General features: G+C 49.7%; 1 pseudogene; it reads left to right on the top strand.

Moving 5' to 3' along the window:
* The first annotated feature begins 19,956 nt into the window (after positions 1 to 19,956).
* LOC123391628 lies at positions 19,957 to 20,548 on the top strand (annotated as a pseudogene).
* Positions 20,549 to 21,415: the final 867 nt, after the last annotated feature.

Genomic DNA, 21,415 nt, shown 5'->3' with positions numbered 1-21,415 from the left:
GTGGGCCGGTCAGGGTGGGCGCCTGACCCTGCGCACATCCCAGCCCTTGTGAAGGGAAAGAATCCATGGAAGCTTCTGCAAAGGGGGCTGAGTATCTCCAGGCGGAGCTGGAGAAGCTTGGCTTTGAAGGGACCCAGCATGGAAGTCTTGGAGTTGCTCTGTTCCTTTGGGATTCTAAAAACATTTAGCATTGCTGGAAGAAGGAACCTAGATTGATTCTGACCCCAAGAATTAAATTCTGCACCTGCGTGGATGAGGCAGACTATCTGGTGAACCCCGTTCTTTCATGACATTTGTATAACTCTCACATTTAAGTAATGTGAAGAGGTGAGAAAATAAGAAAGTGGGGATGGATGGGGTGTGGCTGCCTAGCCTGAGGGCCCATAGCATCAAGGAACCCAGGAACAGAGCCATCCCCCCACCCGACAACAGGAGCTCCCGCTTCTCTGAGACAACGTGGCAGGCGGTGTTTTCCAGGAGCCCAGAGATGTGCCACTCACCGCCTCTGCAGTCCATGAAACTAAGAACCAGGCATCCTGGGTCCCAGAGCCCTCCAAGATTCCTCAAACTCCCCAACCCTCAACCTGCTCAGCTGCTGAGTCGGCCTCACCCCTTCCTTCCTAGGAAAACCGCACTAGAGGCTCTGGGCTGCGCTCTGCCCGTCACTCCGCCTGCCCCCTGATCCGCCCCAGCTTCCCCAGGTGGCCCTGCACGGGGCGGTGGCATGCCTCCTTTCCTTGGGGATTGTGAGAGATATGCTGTTCTTTGCTTCCACGTCTGTCCTCTTACCCCTGATTAAAATGAATCACCAGCACAGCTTAAAACACAGGCTGTGTCACACTCTCAGTGCGGATCAAACAAGACCTGCCTTGCAGTGTCTGAGCGTCAGGCTAATAGTGCAGCTGATGGGGGGCCAGGGAGAACTCGGAAAGGGCCAGCCCAGAGGACCCGCTGCGGGGCGCTCAGCAAGGGGGCAGCATGTCGTGCGACCCTCCTGGCCAGGTACTAGAGTCCTTGTCATAATGCTGCTTTCCCAAACTATATGTGTGTCTAGGCCACAGCCATTTTGTTTGCAGACTGTTCCGTGGCCTCTTTGTGGATAAGCTGGGCCCCCTACAGAAAGCCTGACCCATGTGCAGATCTGCTCCCTGCTGCTTTCCCCAAATGCAAGGAGCTCCTGTGAACAAGGTTCTTGGCATTGGTCTGGGCAGACGTCCTCTGCAGATGTGACGTCAGAGCATCTGCCCTGGACCTGGGCTCAGTGGGACATGTGTCTGGAGCCTTGGACTGCATTCAGAGGCAGGCAGAGAAAGCATGGGGGCCTGGTCCTGCCTATCTGTGTGGCCCAGCTCCCCAGAACCCATAGCTTTCAGTCATCCTGCCATGAGCCTCAAGGCTTCAGTCTACCTCCATGGTGTTCATCCTCCCAGAGTACAGCGGAACCTCTAAACACTGGCTCCTCCCAGCAGCATGGTTCGGGGACAGGGATCCCATCGGACCCCCGGTAGTGTCCATAGGGCTTTGCCAGGCCAGCAGGTGCCCTTGGACACCCCCAGCTAAGTGGGGCTCAGCCTCTTCTTCCTGCACGTTGTACTTACCCCCTGCCCATCCTTGAAAAGCAGGAGCTCAAGATGCAAACAATTATTGGCTGTCTCACCCGTCCACAGAGACCCCTAGGCCTAGCCTGAGGCTCTCAACCTTGGTTCTTGTCCTCTGATAATGAGCAAGTGGCTCGGATTCTCCCTCCGTCCCTCCCTCCCGTATCTTCCTTCCTCCTTTCCCTTCCTGCTTCCCTCCCCCTCCCTCTCTCCCTCCTCTTCCCCCCCCCTCCCTCCTCTTTCTGCCCCCCTCCCCTCTCTATAGTGGCTGTGAGTTTTGGGTGAAGAGATCGCTCATGCTTTTGGACTGGAGACTTGCTCTATCACCGGTCCACGGCTTCTGTTACGAACATGGGCCGCTCTGCAGAGACTTGGTCCCACATCTGTGTGGGGGAAGGTCAAGGGAAAGGGCTTCCTTCTGTTTGAGGAGTTTGGTCCTGAGTGGCTGACCCTGGCTTCCTTTGTACAACCACTAGGGGCCCAGGAGCAAAGGGGGACCCACCACGCCTGGGCTTCTGGAAAGTCCACCGGTGGTGGTGGTTCTGCTCTATTCTGAAGCTGCTTCCAAGTGATGTCTCAGGTTATAGAAGGACATATTGGGCCAGAGACGGCAGGTCACCACTGCCCACCAGGCCCTTCTCTTTTCCACCAAACGTCAGAGATGGGGAGAGTCTCGGTCCTTGTACAGATGGAGAAACTGAGGCCTGAGAGGGGGAAGGGCAGGCCGAGACGCACAAAATTAATAGTGAGGTAGGACCAGAGACTGGGGCTCTGGCCTGCACTGCTCTCTGTGACTCCTACTTGGGCCAATCTCTGGGCCCTGCTTTGGGGAGAATACAGAAGGGGTCCCTATCACTGCCTCTCAGCCTGACCTCGTGGCTGTGCAGAGTCCCTGAGAGCTGGGCGCGTGTGGGCACAGAGCAGACCCCACGTGCGTCTGCCGTCCGTGGCCGACTGCTGCCCGACAGCGACCCAGGCACGAGGCTCTAGGTGAGACCAGTTCTTCTAAGTGCCTGGTTGGCCGAGACTGGCCTCCATCCCTTGCTGCCCCATGGGCACCGGTCAGCTCCCAGAAGGGGCCCTGTGTCCAAGGGAGGCTCGGGATGGCGGAGTGGCTCCAGGCCCAAGACAGCACATTGTATGGGGCGCTGTGTAGGGGGACGTGCTGGGGCTCTTAAACACACAGTTCCCAGCTCCCCAGCTCCCCCAGCTTGGACGTGTTTCACTACCCTAAGGAAATTGATTCAATGGAGGGAAGCTCTGGAAATAATTTTGGAAATTGTGCGACCTAAGTTCGGTGGCCAGGTAATGACCATGAATGCCTGAACAAGCTGACAGAGAAAACCAGTATTTAGGGCTCTGTGGCCCCCAGATAAGCTTCCTCACTGTGTCCAGCACCCTAGCCTCTAACCGAGATATGTGTGGCCGCAGAGCCCGGCACAGCCGTCTAGCGAGGGCAGCGCTCCTCTCTATCCTTCCCTCATTCCTTCCTCTGAGGACTGCTTTCTCTTGCTTCTTTTTCTTTAAAGAAAATGGAATTATAAAACATTCAGATGAGAACACAGAAAAGGGAAACTTGAGTAAACAATCCAGTTTTCCACTGTACTGGGATGAGGCATCGTTGCCTCATCAGGGCTCTGGCCTGACCCAGAAGTGCTGGGCGTAAGAGGGGGTAGGTGTGGGGGGGCTCTCCCATCCGGGGCAGCCGGGGTGGGGGTGCTCACCCAGCCCAGATGAGGGGCTCTCCTGGCCTGGTTTCTCCCAACTCCTCCTCTGTAAAGGAGTACAGCTGGGAATGGCATCTTGGTTCATGCGTGCGTGGGATGCCAGGCGGGATCTGGGAGCGACACTGCCCCTGGTCTCTGCGAACCCTCCTCCCCTTGAGGGCCTGCTTTTTCCTGAAGTCGACCTTGTTAGTTTCTCTCCTGTGTTAGCTGCCCTGGGCCCCCTTGTTTTCCAGTTTTAACACCTCCGATTCATTTCAGTAATTTACTAGTGTGGGAAATCCAGGGTTCTGAGGCAAGAGGCCAGGTGACTCGAGGGGCAGGGTCTGCTGTTCCTCTGACTGAGGGGCCTGGGTTCCCCTCAAAGGGCCCTGATTGCTGTCACCAGCTGTCTATGGTCTCTGAGAACGTCCTACCTGGTCACTTCCCTCCTGTCTCAGCTCAGCCTGCACCCTGCAGCCCAGAAACAATGTTGCAAACTGTCCTATCCTCTTGTAAAGAACAGATTGACTGCAGGGCAAATTATTTACAAGGACAGGGATAGAGGAGGTCTTCTGTTGCTAATCTAAAGAGAGGGGTGATTTGTCAATTTCAGACCCAGAAATTGACTGTTCTCCCAGCAGTAGATAATTACCTGCCCTCCCTGAAGCTTTTCCCCTGGAGACCCATCCAGCTGTGCTCGGTGCCGGAGACCACAGTGAAGCTAGAAGCCCCAAGGGGGCAGTGTGGCCCTATATCCAGAAGGGGCCAGGTAGGCGCTCATCAGAGAAGCCTCCTGGCCATCTTCTCTTTTGCTGCGGTGCTGGGGCAGGGCCCTTGCAGGGCATGGGACCAGGACATGCAAGTTGAGAGAGATGCCTCAGGTTCCTCCCTGTGTCGCATTTGTGGGATCACATCACCAGGTGAGCCCCTTCCACGTCTGGACAGGGCAGATACAAGCTCCTGTTTCTCTCTGCTTCTCAAGGGTATCCTGACCCTTGGAGAATCTCTCAGGCCTGCCTCGTGGGGTCACCTTGCTAAGCTCCGAGTCCTTGGGCAGTGCTGCCTGCCCCTCCGTGCATGGCATGCTGGCTTGGACACGTGGGTGGGTTCTGCATGCTGCACGCATCTGGGATGCTTGGGAGTTTGGCCAAGACCGCCCCATACCATTTGTCCTGGGCCCTGGAGACCCCTGCTTAAACAGCTTTGTGTTCTGTGGGATGTGGGCCCTGGGCTGCCCTGGCTTGGGGTGACGCAGCCCAGGACAGCAGAGAGCAGGCTCTTGCTTGGGCTGGGACCTGGCTGTGGTTTCAGGCAATGCAGACCCCACCCAAGGGGCTGCTCATGGATTGAGCAGGGGTCTGCAAGAGCTTTCATTCTTCTCCCTGTGGGGACAGGAGAGAGGTACTTGTGTACCCTGTCTGCCCTCAGTGGGTATCAAGTCCAAGATCAAGGGCCCATCGGTCAGGTGTCTGGTGAGAGCAGATAGCATCTCCTCACATGTTCCCACGTGGGGGGGCTACTCCTTTCCATGAGGGCCCCATTCTCCTGACCCAACCTCCTTCGAGACGCCCCACCTCCTAACACTGTCATCTTGGAGGCTGGGATTCTGACATAGGAGTCTTGGGGTCCCACGAACATGCAGACCATACAGGTGGTGTAGCTCGAGCCTACTCCCAGCTCTCTCCTGCTTCGTCCACCTTCCACAGTCCCTGCTCTCACAGTTCTCAGACGAACCTGCTTTCTGTTCCCATAGTCATGCTTCCAAACCCACAGACTTCCCCAGTAGCTGTGGTTGGGGGTCAATCCGTCGTGTGGCATATATTTTGGGTACAAAGTGAGTCAGGTATTCATCTGCGCTCTCAGGGCTGTGCAGGAATGCTGTGATCCGGCGTCCTCGTCCCCATGCCTGTCTGATGGAGCCAGTGTGTGCCATTGGCCCCAGGCCCTTCCCGCCGTGGAACTCCTGCTCAGACCCGAGCCCTGGCCCCACAGGCAGGAAAGGCTAATGCGGCAGAGAGAGACTGGATACGGGAATGTTGGCTCCCCTGGGATCTGGTGATGTGCTCCTTCCATCTCCACCTGTCTGCTTCTCGATGAGCCATTGGAATTTACTTAAAGAACCTTGTGGTTCCAGTCTCCTAAGTTGGCCAATGAGCCTTTGTGGTCCATGACCTCTAGGATGGCTTGTCCAGCTGTGGAGGACAAAGCAAGTGGAGGAGACCAAGCAGTGTCTTCACCACATGCTTCAGCTGAGCTCCTCCAAGAGCCAGGAGGAGGACACAGACCCCACCTGCTTCTGTCTCCAGAGCTGCGCCCAAATGGTCTGCATCCTGGATAACCCAGACCTCCAGGAGGCCCTAAGGGGTCACAGCATGTCCAGACACTCACACTGATGGCATGGTACGCAGGGATGGCCCTCAGGCACTGGCTCATGGCTGCCTGTTCTTTTCTGTGCTCTGTCCTCTAAAGTTAAGCCCCAGGATGGCTGGAGCATAGAATGTGGAAGGTAGGAAGTGGTTCCTCTTGGGGGAGAGGCATGCTGGCAGCGGTGACATGAGCATGAGACAGGGAAGCAGTGAGCAGCGGGTCCAAGAAGCCAGAAGCCAGTGGATGGGGCAGGCGGTGTCAGGGATGCTTTTTGTTGGGGGAACATAATGGTTTATTGTTCAGCGAGCTATGGCTTGGTCTTGCAGACGTGTGTGCCAAGGCCCCAGTAGGACCTGGGGTTGCCCGGGTCTCTGGACCATGTGCTTGTCAGCCACAAATCAAGCTTGTACCCTTTCCACTTTCCAAGGAGCAAGGGTATAAGTGGTCCCTGCAAACGACAGCCCAGGTCTTCAGACTTTGCCAAGCAGTGACCCTGGGGTCCCAGCTTCCTGATGTACCGCTTTCTGACCTCAGGGCTCTCTCCTCTTTGGCAGCTGGGGCATTTTGCAAATAGGGCCCCTGTCTGCAAATTCAGCTGCATCGAAATTAACAAGATCAAATGAGGTCCTTTCATATTACATTAGTTGACATTAAATCCACTTAGATATTTCTGAAAATCTGAGTTGACAAAGAAGCCTGCCCCTCCAAGAAGGTTTTCCAGAAAATGAGCCCTGACTCCCAGAGAAGCAACTCAAACATTCAGCTGGTAGCTGAGACCCTTCTGGAAACTCCCCTCCCGCAGCATATATCCTGTCTCCTGGGGCTGTCAAGTGGGATCGGCCCCAGGGCTGGCCTCCTGTCCGTGACGTTGTACATGGCCTCAGCACAAGCAGATGGGCGACTGGCTTGGAGGCGGGAATGGGGAACTAACAGCATCTGGTCCCGGATGTCATTTCTAAGGGGATCCAGGACGATGTCGCGCAGAACCACTGGGTCTATGTTGCTGATGTAGAGAGATTCTATGGTGCTGAAATGACCCCCAGAGGCCCCCCATGCCCCTCCCATCCCCCCTCCTCCATTTCCAGGTAAGTGTGGGGCATTAGCCCAGCGAGGTGGAGGGCCGCAAAGTTGTCCCTAGTTCTGACTGCCCTGCCCCCCACTGTGGGCCCACCTGTGGAAGCATGAAGACATTCTTCAGCTTCAACCACTTGTTTTAGAAAAACACTTGAAAAAGCCAGTCTCCCAAAGTCAGCATTTATTTCCAAGAGTCAAGCCACATTTGAGAAAGGAAGGATCACCAAGGCTAAAATAGCCTCTCAGCCCAGCCCTGGGACCCCGGGGTTCAGTGAGAAGGGCTCACGGGGGTGGGGAGACCTCCACAGGGATGTCACTTCTTTGGTTTATCTCCCTCTACCTTGCAGAGAGCCAACAGAATATGTGGGCTTTCTGGGCACTTCAGGGCTGCAGTGGGTGTTGGGGGCACTCCAGACCTGTGTTTTTGAGGAAAGATGTCCTCAAATAGTTAAAGATGTCCCCCATAGTTAAAGACCCCAGGCCTGGGTCTTCTGGGTCTGGGCTGGGCTGGATGTTAAGTGCATTCAGAGGTCAGGGTCAGTGCTCAGGGCTCTATGGTCAGTGGTGGGCCTAGGGCCGGTGTCCCCCACCAATGCCCCTCCTGAACAGATGGTTGTTTTTGTTTTTTTTGTTTTTGCTTTTGGTCTCTTTTACCCCAGTAACCCCTGGGGCCTGTGCCATTTTTAACTCAGGTGATGTTAAAAATAAAGTATTAGAACTAGTCCAGCTCAGTATGCCCCACCCCCTTCCGCTGCTGTGGTAACCCCTTGATGCCTGCTTGGCGCCATGCACCTGGACACCCACCAGTGGCTGACGAGAGGTCCTTGAATGCCTGTTGCATTAAGGATCTTGTCTTGATCTCAGTGTGAAGGCTGAGGAGACAGTTGCTGGTGTAAGGGGTCAGGGTGAGCAGGGGAAGGGGCCGGGTTCAGCATCCGGAACCCTCCCTTAGACTCTGACACTTGGAAGGGCCTAGAGATGGTTTTCTTGGGTAAGGCACACACCTTCCCTCCCAACCCATTATTCTGCTCTGGCCCATCTCTCAGAAGTCTTCATGGGAGGGCTTCTTTGTCGGTGACCTCTGATGTGTCTGATGACCACAGTATCACCTGGAGACACACGCTGGACAAGGGGTCCCCCTTCAGGATTCTGACCCTAAACCACAAGATGCCTGTGGATACTTGGAATCACCCCTCTCGCAGACGGCATCCTCCGTCAGAACTGAGGGAAGGAGCCCCCTGATGTGGTGCTCGCCGAACAGAGCCTTTCCTGTGTTCAAGGGAGACGCTGCTGGGCTGTTCTCCATCACTTTCCTGCTGTCCTGCCCTTGCCTCTCCCCACAGGGGCCCTTGCAAGAAAAGCTCCCTGGAGTTCAACCCTTTAAGTTTCCCTCTTAACTTCCCTCATTGAGGAAGGTTCTGAAGCACCTCCTCTTGTTCCCTTGCAAAGCCATCATTTCAGAGTTGGAAACATCGCCAGGAGACACTGGAGCCCAACGTTGTCTTTGCTGGAGCTTCATCAAAAGAGCTCGGGTGGAAACCAGAACCGCTGCAGGCCCCACCAGTGTCCCTACTGAGAATGAATCCTACCAGGGCACTGGGGCTCCCTGGCTTGAGGGTAGCCCCACACTCAGTACTTGTGTTCCTCCTTCCTCTCCTCTGTGGGTTTTTCGTTAGTTTTTTTGTGTGGGGTGTAAGGTAGGGGTCTGGTTGCTGTTCTGCTTGATGCTGTCCAGTTTTCCCAGCACCACTCATTGAAGAGACCGTCCTTTTACCATTACATATTCTTGGCTTCTCTGTTATAAATTAATTGACCAGGCTTAATTAATTATTGATGTTAATTATAATTATTATTGATTAATTATTTATCAATAATTAATTGATAGATTAATTATCCAGGCTTGTTTCTGGACTCTCCATTCTGCTCCACCGGTCTTTCTGTGTCCTAGCCCATAACATACTGGTTTGGTTACTGTAGCTTTGTGATGTAGTTTGAGATCAGAGACTGTGGTGCCTCCCAAGTTGTTTTTCTTCGTACAGGTTGCTTTGGCTATTTGGGCTCCTCTGTGGTTTTGCACATGTCTTAGGATTGTTGTTCTAGTTCTGTGCAAAGTGGCATGGGAATGTTGATCAGGATCTCACTGAATATGTACGTCATTTTGGGTAAAAAGAACAATTCTATAATATTCATTTTTATAATCCATGAGCACATAACATCTTTCCATTTATTTGTGTTTTTCAATTTCTTTTTTGAGAGGGAGTGGGAGAGGGTAGAGGAAGAGAGAGAGAGAATGGTAAGCAGACTCCATGCCCCGCATGACATTTGACAAGAGGTTCAATTTTGTGACCCTGAGACCATTACCAGGAGTTACCAGAAGTCAGATGCTTAACTGACTGAGCCCCCCAGGTTCCCCCTTTTCAATTTCTTTATCAGTGTCCTATAGTTTTCAGGGTACAGGTTTTTCATGCCTGTAGTAAAGTTCTCTGTTTTCTTAATTTCTCCTTGTGATGGTTTATTATGAGTTTGTACAAGCTAATAGCTTTTGTATCTTGATTCTGTATCCTGCAATTTCAATGAATTTGTTTCAATTTTTTTTTTGGCGGAGTGATGTAGAAGATTGGGAAGTCAAAACATCATGTTTCTACCATATCCTAGGTCACCCGCCACACCAACAGCATAGTGGTCCCCTAATATAATTGTATCACAGTGTTCCTTAGTAGTACATTGTATCTAGTGAACTATGTTCTGGTCAGGTTTGGCCTCACCATGAAGTCTGATGTGTTTTTTTTTGCTTTTCTGGTGTATTACTGATCTGCTTGTCTTGAGGAGTAATTTAGTTCCTCTCTCTCTTTTAAATTTAAATTAAAAGATTTTATTTATTTAGTTGACAGAGATCACAGGTAGACAGAGAGGCAGGCAGAGAGAGAGAGAGGAGGAGGAAGCAGGCTCCTGCTGAAGCAGAGAGCCCGATGTGGGACTCGATTCCAGGATGCTGGGATCATGACCTGAGCTGAAAGCAGACGCCTTAACCCACTGAGCCACCCAGACGCCCAAGTTCCCATGAATTTCTGATGTACAGTGTATCTGCTGTAGCAGTAGAAATAGTCTTCTGCTCTCAGATTCACAAGCCATTGCTTCCCACAGCTGCCACTTCCTACAACCCACTTGTGTGTTTTTTTTGCTCCAAACAGGGACACCTTCCCTGGGAACTGTCATAGAGCTCACAAATGGGGAAATGATTATGGTTTCCTCATTATAGTCCAATCCAGAGGCCATGTCAACTGTTACCACCTGCTCGAGCTGTGTGACCATGACCTTTCTTGTAATTGACCTCACTGTTTGCTGAGACTTCCACTCAGTCCCCAACCATGATGATTTAAAGATCAGGAAGGACTCCAATCTGGGCAGCCTTTTCTGTAGGGCTCTGTAACTTGGTTTGTTTTCAATATTCATTCATGTTATGTTTTGGTACTTCAATCATGACTTTATTTGTTATTCAGTTTATAAAACATAATACTGACCATTTAAAAGATTAAAGAATATAAACAATTTTAAGTCTACACTTGTATGCCACTAGGTATGTTCCCATTTTTCTGCAAAAATCACCAGCTACCGACTCAAGAATGTTTAAATTTTGACCTAGTGAAAGTCTGTGTCTATTAAACATTAACTCCCTGTTCCCCTGCCCCCTAGGTCTGGCAACCATATCTTACTTTTTGTAGGTGAATTTGATTATTTTGGATACCTCAGACATGTAGAATCTTATTCTTTTCTGTGATTGGTTGATTACTCTTGTCATAGTGAATTGAAGGTTCATGCATACTGTGATGTGAGTCTGTACTTTAGTTCTTTGCATGACTGGCTACTGTTCCATTGTGTACACATTACTTATCCATCCTTCAGTGGACACTATTTTAGAAAGATTTTATTTATTTTTTGAGAGAGCATGAGAGAGCATGAAAGGGGAGGTCAGAGGGAGAAACAGACTTCCCATGGAGTTGGGAGCCTGGTGCGGGACTCGATCCCAGAACTCTGGGATCATGACCTGAGCTGAAGGCATTCACTTAACCAACTGAGCCACCCAGGGACCCTCAGTGGACTCTTTGGTCAGGTCAGCCTTTTGGCTATTCTGCACAATAACAGTGCTACGAATTTGGGGGTAATAAATACAGAGTGCCCGCTCTCAAATATTTTGGGTATATTCCCTGAGGTATAGTAATTAATCCTATCTCTGAGATTTTAAGGAGCCCCCATTCAGTTTGCCACAGCAGTTGCACAATTTTGCTTCGTTCCTTGATACCGTGGAAGAATATTTCAGTTTGCGGATCTACCCTATGTTGTATGTTCATTTACCCTTTGTGGCATGTTTGCATATTTTGTACCATTTTCCAGTTGTGAACAGTGTTGCCGTGGATATTTATGTTGGTTTGGTTATGATTATGATTCTGGTTCTGGTTCATGCTGTGTCGATCTTGGTTTGGTTGATGCCTATGACTTAAGTATATGGTTAGAGTTCATGGTGTATGGTTTATGGATTATGGCCTTATGGTTCTGTTGTTTAATGGTGTATCGGTTTAGGTGACATGTGGCTTTTTGTCTTAACATCCTTATGATTTGGGTGCTTTAGTGTGAGGAGGTGGGAAGAAGAGAGAATGAGTGTATTTGAGTCTGAGGGGAAAAGTCTTTGGGGAGTCAGTGGATGAGGGGATGAGCTGGTGTGTGTTTGTAGGGGAAGGCTTAGGAGATTCAACGGGTGGTATGTGGGGAACTAGAGGGTCCAGAACTTGGAGGGTGATGGTTTAAGGGTGAGTGGGTGAAGGTTTGAGAGGTGATGGTTGAGGTGGTGAGGGGGTGATGGTATTGGGTATGTGTTTAGAGAGCTTGGGGGATGACTGCTTGTTAGTAATCACTCAACTAAAAAGCAATGGACCTAAACCCAATGAGGGTTTAGGAGATGAGGGCATAAGGAGTTAAGGTGAGCGTTGAGGCATTGGACATAATGGCTAATGGGATAGGTATGGTATATGTTTAGGCTGGGATGATGGACAATCCCAAGAGATTGCGGTTGGCCTGAGGACCCATTAGGGAGAGCACTAGGCTGAATAACTGGAGCTTGTGGGTTCCAACCTAGGGGTAGAAAACCTTGAGGGAACTAGGGTTTAGAATCAAGGTACATTCTGAATACAAATCCTTTATCAGATACATGGTTTGCAAATACGTTCTCCCAGTTTGTGGCTTGTCTCTTGGTTCTTTGAACAAGGTTTTTCACGGAGTAGGAGTTTAAATTTTATAAAGTCTGTTTTATTAATTTTTCTCTTTTGTGGATTGGTTTTTTTGTGTTTGAATCTTAAATTTATCCACATTTTTGAGTGAATTTTGGCATGGACCATAAAGTTTCTGTCTGCATTTCATTTCCTATGGCTTCCAGTTGATTGTTCCTGAACTCTTTTTGGGGAAGTTGGGGGATATTGGGCTCCACTTTAGTTTCATCTATCAAAATATAAGGGATTCCTTGGGGCATCTTGGTGGCTCAGTAGGTCAAGCATCTGCCTTTGGCTCAGGTCATGATCCCAGGGTCCTGGGATTGAGTTCCCATTTGGGGCTCCTTGCTCAGCCTGGAGTCTGCTTGTCCCTCTCCCTCTGCCCTGCTCGTGCTTTCTGTCTCTCAAACAAATAAATAAAATCTTTAAAAAAAATATAGAAGGCGAGTGATATGGAGCACCTTTTCATGTGTCTGTTGGCCATTTGGATGTCTTCTTTGCAGAAATGTCTGTTCGTGTCCTCTGCCCATTTCTTGATTGGATTATTTGTTCTTTGGGTGTTGAGTTTGCTAAGCTAAGTCTTTATAGATTTTGGACACTACTCCTTTATCTGATATGTCGTTTGCAAATATCTTCTCCCATTCTGTCAGTTGTCTTTTGATTTTGTTAACTGTTTCCTTTGCTGTGCAAAAGCTTTTGATCTTGATGAAATCCCAATAGTTCATTTTTGCCCTTGCTTCCCTTGCCTTTGGCGATGTTCCTAGGAAGATGTTGCTGCAGCTGAGGTCGAAGAGGTTGCTGCCTGTGTTCTCCTCAAGAATTTGGATGGATTCCTTTCTCACATTGAGGTCCTTCATCCATTTTTAGTCTATTTTTGTGTGTGGTGTAAGGAAATGGTCCAATTTCATTTTTCTGCATGTGGCTGTCCAATTTTCCCAACACCATTTATTGAAGAGGCTGTCTTTTTTCCATTGGACATTCTTTCCTGCTTTGTCGAAGATGAGTTGACCATAGAGTTGAGGGTCTATTTCTGGGCTCTCTATTCTGTTCCATTGATCTATGTGTCTGTTTTTTTTGTGCCAGTACCATGCTGTCTTGATGATGACAGCTTTGTAATAGAGCTTGAAGTCTGGAATTGTGATGCCACCAACGTTGGCTTTCTTTTTCAATATCCCTTTGGCTATTCGAGGTCTTTTCTGGTTCCATATAAATTTTAGAATTATTTGTTCCATTTCTTTGAAAAAGATGGATGGTACTTTGATAGGAATTGCATTAAATGTGTAGATTGCTTTAGGTAGCATAGAAATTTTCACAATATTTGTTCTTCCAATCCAGGAGCATGGAACATTTTTCCATTTCTTTGTGTCTTACTCAATTTCTTTCATGAGTACTTTATAGTTTTCTGAGTATAGATTCTTAGCCTCCCTCCTACACTGTTGGTGAGAATGCAAGCTGGTGCAGCCACTCTGGACAACAGCATGGTGGTTCCTTAAAATGCTGAAAATAGAACTGCCCTATGACCCAGCAATTGCACTACTGGGTATTTACCCTAAAGGTACAAACATAGTGATCCGAAGGGGCACGTGCACCTGAATGTTTATAGCAGCAATGTCCACAATAGCCAAACTATGGAAAGGACCTAGATGTCCATCAACAGATGAATGGATCAAGAAGATGTGGTATATATACACAATGGAATACTATGCAACCATCAAAGGAAATGAAATCTTGCCATTCGTGACAACGTGGATGGAACTAGAGCGTATCATGCTTAGTGAAATAAGTCAAGCGGAGAAAGACAACTATCATATGATCTCCCTGATATGAGGAAGTGGTGATGCACCATGGGGGCTTAATGGGTAGGAGAAGAATAAAAGAAACAAGATGGGATTGGGAGGGAGACAAACCATAAGTGACTCTTAATCTCACAAAACAAACTGAGGGTTGCTGGGGAGAGGAGGGTTGGGAGAAGGGGGTGGGGTTATGGACATTGGCGGGGGTGTTTTGGTGAGTGCTGTGGGGTGTGTGGACCTGGCGATTCACGGACCTGTACCTCTGAGGATAAAAATATATATTTATAAAAAATAAAAAATTTAAAAAAAATATAGAAGGGATTCCGCTAGCGCCCGGGAGGGGGCGCTGTCGCCACAGATCTGTGCGCTGAACGTCCTTCACCGCCTCCACCACCTGCGGGGTGCACCTGAGTCCAGGTAACTGACACCCTGCACTTGAGCGTTCAGCAGACCTCCTACACTGACCGAAAGTTTCTTTTCCAACCGGTGTCTGTGCTTTGAGGGGCAGTGGGTCCACATCCACACCGACAGAAGCCCGGCTCCCTCTAGACCCACTGTGGAGGCCTGGGGAGGATGTGGGGCTCGTCCACGTGGACAGGAGCCTGGTCTCCTCAGAGCTCTCTGTGGAAGTTTCCAGAGGATGTGGGGCCTTGTCCACAGTAACAGAAGTCCAGTCCCCTCAGGACCGGTGTCTGGAGGAGAAGGTGAGGAGAAGCGGCTTCAGTGGGGACTGGTGAGGGGTTGCGTGTTTTCAGGATCCCATGGAGGAAGGGTGCGCTGGGGCTTCTGTGGTTTTGTGTGCGGTGACATGGCCTCCCCTGGGGCTGTGCTTGGGGCTATGGGATCCCCCCTTTCTGGGCTCGGATGTGCTCCGGGTCCTGCGTCCGTGTCTGTGCATCTCCGGATTCGGTTCCTGGGGCTCCTCAGATGGTCTTCAGTCAGGGTGCGGCCGCCCACCTCGGGGGTCATGCCTCTCCCTCACGTCTCAGCCCTGCAGGGTCCTTCCTGCATCCACACCTGCTCCAGGACTGGTCTGGAGTCTGGGAGTTTGGGAGCGACAGCATGGACCCTGTAGATGACTTTGGGGATAGTAGGTGTTTTCCTGATGCAGGTTCTTCCCTGAACACAGAGTATCTCCCCATCTCCGTGGGTCTCCCTCTATGTCTGTTATCAGTGTTGCTTGGCTGTCAGAGGACAGGTCTGTCACTTCCTGGGTTCAGGGGACTCCTAGGGGTCTTGTTCTTTTGGATGCATGAGATGCAAAATGAGTTATTTTGGATGCATGAGACGCAAAATGAAATTTTTGTCTGTAGTCTCTTTCTGGTGGTTCTTTCCAGGCACGTAGAGATGCCATTGATTTGTGTATATTGAATTTGTTCCTTGCAAATTTCTTGAGTTTATTATTTCCATTTGCCTTAAACTCAAACTGCCAGTTATTTGGGCAGCAACATGGGTTTCTTTGGGAAGAGCAGAGAATGGCAGTCTGGGCTGAGCAAGTTACTGTCCCACCCCAGGCAAGTGAAAGAAACAAAGGAGAAGAACATTATTTCATGGAGAAGGAAGAAGCTGGGGGGGGGGTGTGCTGGGGGAAGGCAAGTCCCCTGGAAAAAAAAAGAAAGACAGGGGTTCGTGGTGATGCAGGAGTCTCACCGGCTGAGCTGTGGGGATGGTGATTTCTGGTAGGAGATGAACCTCCAGCTTCCCCTGTGAGGCCTGGAATGGATGAGTCTCTCCTATGGGGGATTGCAATGTGGAGTCTGTAATTGACAGTTGTTCCTGTAATTGACACTGAGCCAGGCGCCCCCTTCCAGCCTCCCATTCTGGCCTCCCCAGTCTGCTTTACCGAGGCTTCCTTTCCTGATTTTGTACAGTTCTAACCAGGTTGTGGAGGAACATTGTAGAAAAAAACTGGAACACGAATCCCACTGCTTCTACTGCACCAGAAACACAGGGGCGCCTGATTTAATCCTCCCACAGGTGTCTTTGCTAACATGTGGCCTCCTCCAAGGGCCAGTGGCCTCTCCATGGTGGGTGACCTGGATCTGGGAGGACTTGGCCTCCGTCCCGAAGTCTGATGTCCTCTCTGCTTCTGTGATGTGGTGCTAACGTGGATGTCTGGAGGAGTCATTTACTCTGTGGTGATATCAAAAATGCAATAACTTGTCACAGCAGCACAAATACACTTTATCTCCACATCCAGAGTCCCCAGCTGTCATTTCTTTATCACATTTGTCACTTCACATGGGCTACTTCAGTGCCTTTTACCCCAAATGGACATTGTCCCATGGAACCACCATGGAACCCCCAAGTGAGGAAATCATGATGGTTCCTACGTTTGAATCCAGAACGTAGGCTCACTTCAGCTGTCACCACCTGCCCAATGGTCTGAAATGTCTTCTCCATTTGGATCCAGTTTTCTTCTTCTGGAACTTCTTCTAGGACTTTCCCTTATTTGGGTAACCTTGGTGGACTTTGCCTCTTGTGAACACTGCTGCTGTGAATATTCCTGTACATTTTTGTTTGTTTGTTGAACCAGTGTTTTCAATATTGGGGGTATATATCTAGGAATGCAGTTGTTGAACTGTATGGTAATTCTGCTTTGATCTACTTGAGTAAATGATGAAATGTTTTATACATAGTCTGCACCATTTTCCACAAGCAAGGTTTAAGAGTTTTGGTTTTTCAACAGCCTTTTGTTATTTCTAGTTTTCTTGATCATAGTGAGTCTACAGTATAAAAGGACATATAACTGATTTAAATTCTCATTTCCATAAAGACTAATGATGTTTAACATCTACTCATGTGCTATTCACCATTTGTATGATTTCTCTGGAGAAGGGTCTATCCAAGTCCTTTGTCCATTTTAAAAAATGGGGTTGTCTTTTTGTTGAGGAATTGTAAAAGCTCTTTACATATTCTGGGCAACAGCCTCCTAATAGATAAATAATGTACAAATATTTCTTTCCATTCTGGGGGCTGTCTTTTCACTTTCTGGATAGTATCTTCTGATGTCCAAATATTTTTAATTTTTTTTTACATTGCTTTTTTTAAGAGTGAGTGAGAGAGAGTGTGAGAGTGGATGGAGCAGAGGGAGAAGAAAAGAGAATCTTAAGCAGGCTCCACACTGAGTGTGGGGCTTGATCTCATGACCCTGAGATCATGATCTGAGCCAACATTGAGTCGGATGCTTAACCAACTGAGCTATCCAGGTGCGCAGGACAGATTTTTAATTTGAGGATATTATTTTATCTATTTTTTCTTTCCCTTCTTATGCTTTGGTGTCAGATCTTAAAGCATTGCTACACTCAAGGTTATGATGATTTATCCCCATTTGTTTCTTCTAGAGTTTATAATTTTACCTCTTACATTTAAGCCTTTAACTTATTTTGAGTTAATGTTTATATGTGGTGTGAGGTAAGGGTCCAGTTCCATTCATCTGTACATGGATAGCCGATTATCTAGCACTCTTTGTTGAAAAGACTATTCTTTCGCCCACGTGTAATGTTGTCCACCCTTGTCGATATTCACAGGACCATAGATGAAGGGATTTATTTCTGGGCTTTCAGTTAAATTCCACTGATCTGTATGCATACTTTTTTTTTTTAAGATTTTATTTATTTATTTGACAGAGAGAAATCACAAGTAGATGGAGAGGCAGGCAGAGAGAGAGAGGGGGGAAGCAAGCTCCCTGCTGAGCAGAGAACCCGACGCGGGCCTCGATCCCAGGACCCTGAGATCATGACCCGAGCCGAAGGCAGCGGCTTAACCCGCTGAGCCAACCAGGCGCCCTTTTTTTTTTTTTTTAAAGATCTGTATGCATACTTGAAAAAATTTATTTTACTTATTTAAACAATTTTTTTTAAATTTTAAATTCAATTAATTAACATAGAATGTAGTATTTATTTCAGGACATATGCATACCTTTACAACAGTATCACAATGTTTTAGTTATTAAGATTTGAACTTTGGGAGTATGACCTTTCACCTCTGATTTTCTTTTTCAAGATGGTTTTGGCTATTTTGTGGTCCCTTAAAATTCACATGACTGTTAAAATTATCTTGTGCATTTCTTCCCAAAGGCCTTTGTGGAATTCCTTGGGAACACATTGAATTCCCACATTGCATTGTGTACTGTTGCCATCTTATCAATAGTATGTCTTTTCATCACCATAGGGTGTCCTCAGATTTATTTAGGTTTCCCTTATTTTCTTTCAGCAATGTTTTGTAATTTTCAGTGTGTAAGATGTATACTTTGGTGCCATCTATTCCTAAGTATTTGGTCAGTGTTGATCCCTAAAATGGAATTGTTTTATTAACTTCCTTTTAGGATGATTCATTGCTAGTGGATACACATAAGAGATTTTTGTGTACTGATATTTTGTCCTGTAACTTTGCGGAATTAGGGAACAGGCTGTAATCATTATTTGTTGGTTCTTCAGGAAGCTCTCTATATAAGATTATGCCATCTCTGGTCTCTGAATAGACGTAGTTCTACTGTTTCTTTTTACATGTGGATTCCTTACTTCTTGCCTTCTTGTTCTGGGAAGAACTTTCAGTGCGATACTGAGTAAGGAGTGAAAGCCAGCTTGATGGACTTGTTTGTGATTTCAGAATAGGGCTGTCAGTCCTCAAAATGGAGGATGATGTTTGATTTGGGTTAGGGTAGGGTTAGGGTTGGGGTCTCCCTGTCCTCTGCTGTACAGAGCCCATTATTCTCTGGAAACCAGCAGAGTGATCTTTTCAGAACATAACCTTTGATCCTCTCTGTGACCCACTCCCCAGCTGCCCGTCCTCTCTAGGCTCCCCTCTCCCTCTGTATCCCCTACCCCTGTGGGCCTCCCTGGTGTGTCCCACATGTGCCTTGGGCCAGACTCCAAGCCTTTCCATTCTCTCTGCCCTCTGCCAGGAGCACTCTTCTCTCCCCCTGCTTCATGTCTGGCTTGTTCCCCCATTGGCTGGACCTAGACTTGCCCCCTGGTGACCTGACTTGTGCCTACTGCGTGTGTGTGGCCTTGTCCCTTATTTAAATGTAGTGCCCACTTTCCCTGTGTGAGCTATTTACTAAGCTGCCAGGTATGGGGCAGACACAGGGAGCTACCCTCAGCACCTGTGTGAAAAAATCAGTCTCAGGGCACCTGGGTGGCTCAATCATTAAGCATCTGCCTTCAGCTCAGGTCATGATCCCGGGGTTCTGGGATCAAACCCCGCCATGTTGGGCTCCCTGCTCAGTGGAGAGCATGCTTTTTCCTCTCCCACTCACCCTGTTTGTGTTCCCTCTCTAGCTGTCTCTCTCTGTCAGATAAATAAAACCTTAAAAAATCAGTCTCAGAGGGGCTCACCACCCTTGCTGACAATAAAGGATCTGCTGTCCCCACTGTCAGTCCCCTCAGAGGGACAAGACTTCCAACTTCTAGGGCCTAGGTAGATGTAGACCGGGACCTGGAAGCTTCCAGGATTCATGGCTGGGGCCTAAGCAAGCCCCCTGTTCTTCCAGCATTCCCCTTTCCCCTTCCCTGCCAATGGGCTGGACCTGATTCCTGATCTGGAGTAGTTCGAGGGTGACCCCTCCTAGGTATAGCAGTGGTTGACTAATGGAACTATCAGCAAGAGGCCCAGTAGCCTTTACAGGAAGACCCTTTAGGGGGTGGAGACAGCTCTATGGGGGCCAGTGACAGCCCCCTCAAAGCAAAGTGGGGCAGGAGGCCAGCCCTGCTGATTCTGGCCAGTCTGTAGGCCATAGAAAGGAGGGCTGTGCCCAAAGGTGCTCTGCTCCAGGCAGGTGGGGACAGGACCTGCAGGGGGTTGGCCAGGTGAGGGCACCTGCAGGGTTTGCCAGGGAACTCGGCACAGTGGGACTGTTTCTAGCACCATCATGCTGACTGTGGGGTTGGTTTCCTGCCTCTGAAGCCTCAGGCTTCTCTTTACACAATGGGGTGATGATGGGCCCCATCTCTGGGAGTAGAAGTTAGGGAGGCCCCACAAGCAGACTTGCTCAGAACAGGCTGGGAGAGTAGCTGTTGCTTAAAGCAGCTCAGGGCCTGCCCCCATGAAGAAGGTGCACATGTCCATGGCCCCCAGCTCTGGAGTCACGCTGCCAGCCTCTGACAGTGACATCTTCCTGCCTGTCCCCCTTCCCTGTAGATAGGTGGTCTTCCTGGAGCTGTTCCTGCAGGGAGCACAGAAGCCCATCATGGTGGGACACAGGGTCACCTACTAGGTCCTCACCGAAGAGTGGGCAGCCAGGCCTGTGTGCACCTCTGGGAGGGCTGGAGGGTGGTGGTCCTTGAGGTCCCCGGAACCACACAGCGGCAGGACGTGTCCATGCAGTGCATGGTGATGGTCAGCTGCTTCTGTGAGCAGCACTTTCTCTGTGAGGTGGTTGACCTGGTGTGTGCAGATGTGGACATGAAGGCTAGCGACCCTGTGGGCATGGAGATCCTGTCCCCCCTCTTTGGCACCTTGCTCCCAGTTTCTACTTGGTGTCCCATGAGGACTTCAGCTACCAGCACTGACCTCAGTCCCAGGCCCACTTCCCCAGGGACCAGGGTGATGTTTACTTACATGGGGGCCTATTGGGGGGGTTGGTGGTGGAGGTTCACCAGCTGACCTTGGCCTGTCACCAGGAGGTGGTCAACATGGCTAATGGGATTGAGGTTGTGTGGCATGACCAGAGCCATTTGAACAGGTACCTGCTGGACCACAAGCCCATCGAGGTGCTATCCACGGAGGACCTGTGGGATCCGTGGTAGCTGGGCTGCCGTGTTCCCACTGCCCCTGCCACATCATGAAGAAGCTGATTTGGGCATGCCCAAGGATTAACAAGACATTCAGTACTCATGAGAGGCTGTCCCGGGAGGACATGTGGGACCCACGGCATCTGGGTTATTCCCTGGAGGCCCTGTGGGACCCGTGGCTGCTGGGCTCTTTCCTGGAGGACTTATGGGACCTGTGACTGCTGGGCTGTCCCCAGAGGTCCTGTGGGACCTGCAGCTCCTGGACTGTCTCCTCTAGGACCTGTAGGACCTGTGGCTGCTGGGCTATCCCCAGAGGACCTGTGGGACTTGTGCCTCCTGAGCTGTCCCCTGGAGGACCTGTGGGACCCATGGAGGCTGAGCTGCCCACCCCCCCTTCATGAAGAAGCTGATATTCAGACCATGCCCAAGAATCAGCAGGACATCCAGGACTCATGAGGGGCTGTCCCGTCTCCATCAGGGGGTGCTGTCCTGAGCAGAGCTGTCAGACCAGGTTCTTACTTCTGTTCCCTCAAGGGAGACCATGGACCCAGCACTGCCCGCATGGGTATGTCCAGGGCCCCCAGCTGCACCCGCACACAGGAAGACTGCCTCAGGACACAAGGTCCTCTCTTTGTGGTCACTACATTCTGATAACTTCTAGGTCATTTGCAGCTGGGGTTGGCTCAAGTTTTATGCAGATGTTTTTCTGTGTCAATGCTGAGCAGCCATCTTTAAAAAGAACAATCGAGGGAAAGGTTTTCCTCCCTGACTGTAAACAGACACTGCCTGGTGGGGCTGGAAGCAGCCCAGCAGCAGCTGTGGAGCCGGCTGTGGGCCCTGACTAGATCTTCCCTCCCAGACCCTGCACCTCGCCATGGCCAT

This window comes from Mustela putorius, unplaced genomic scaffold (assembly GCF_011764305.1).
Source record: "Mustela putorius furo isolate JIRA1106 unplaced genomic scaffold, ASM1176430v1.1 tig00000267_pilon_pilon_pilon, whole genome shotgun sequence".
Taxonomy (NCBI): domain Eukaryota; kingdom Metazoa; phylum Chordata; class Mammalia; order Carnivora; family Mustelidae; genus Mustela; species Mustela putorius.
This window is presented reverse-complemented; position numbering and strand designations above follow the sequence as displayed.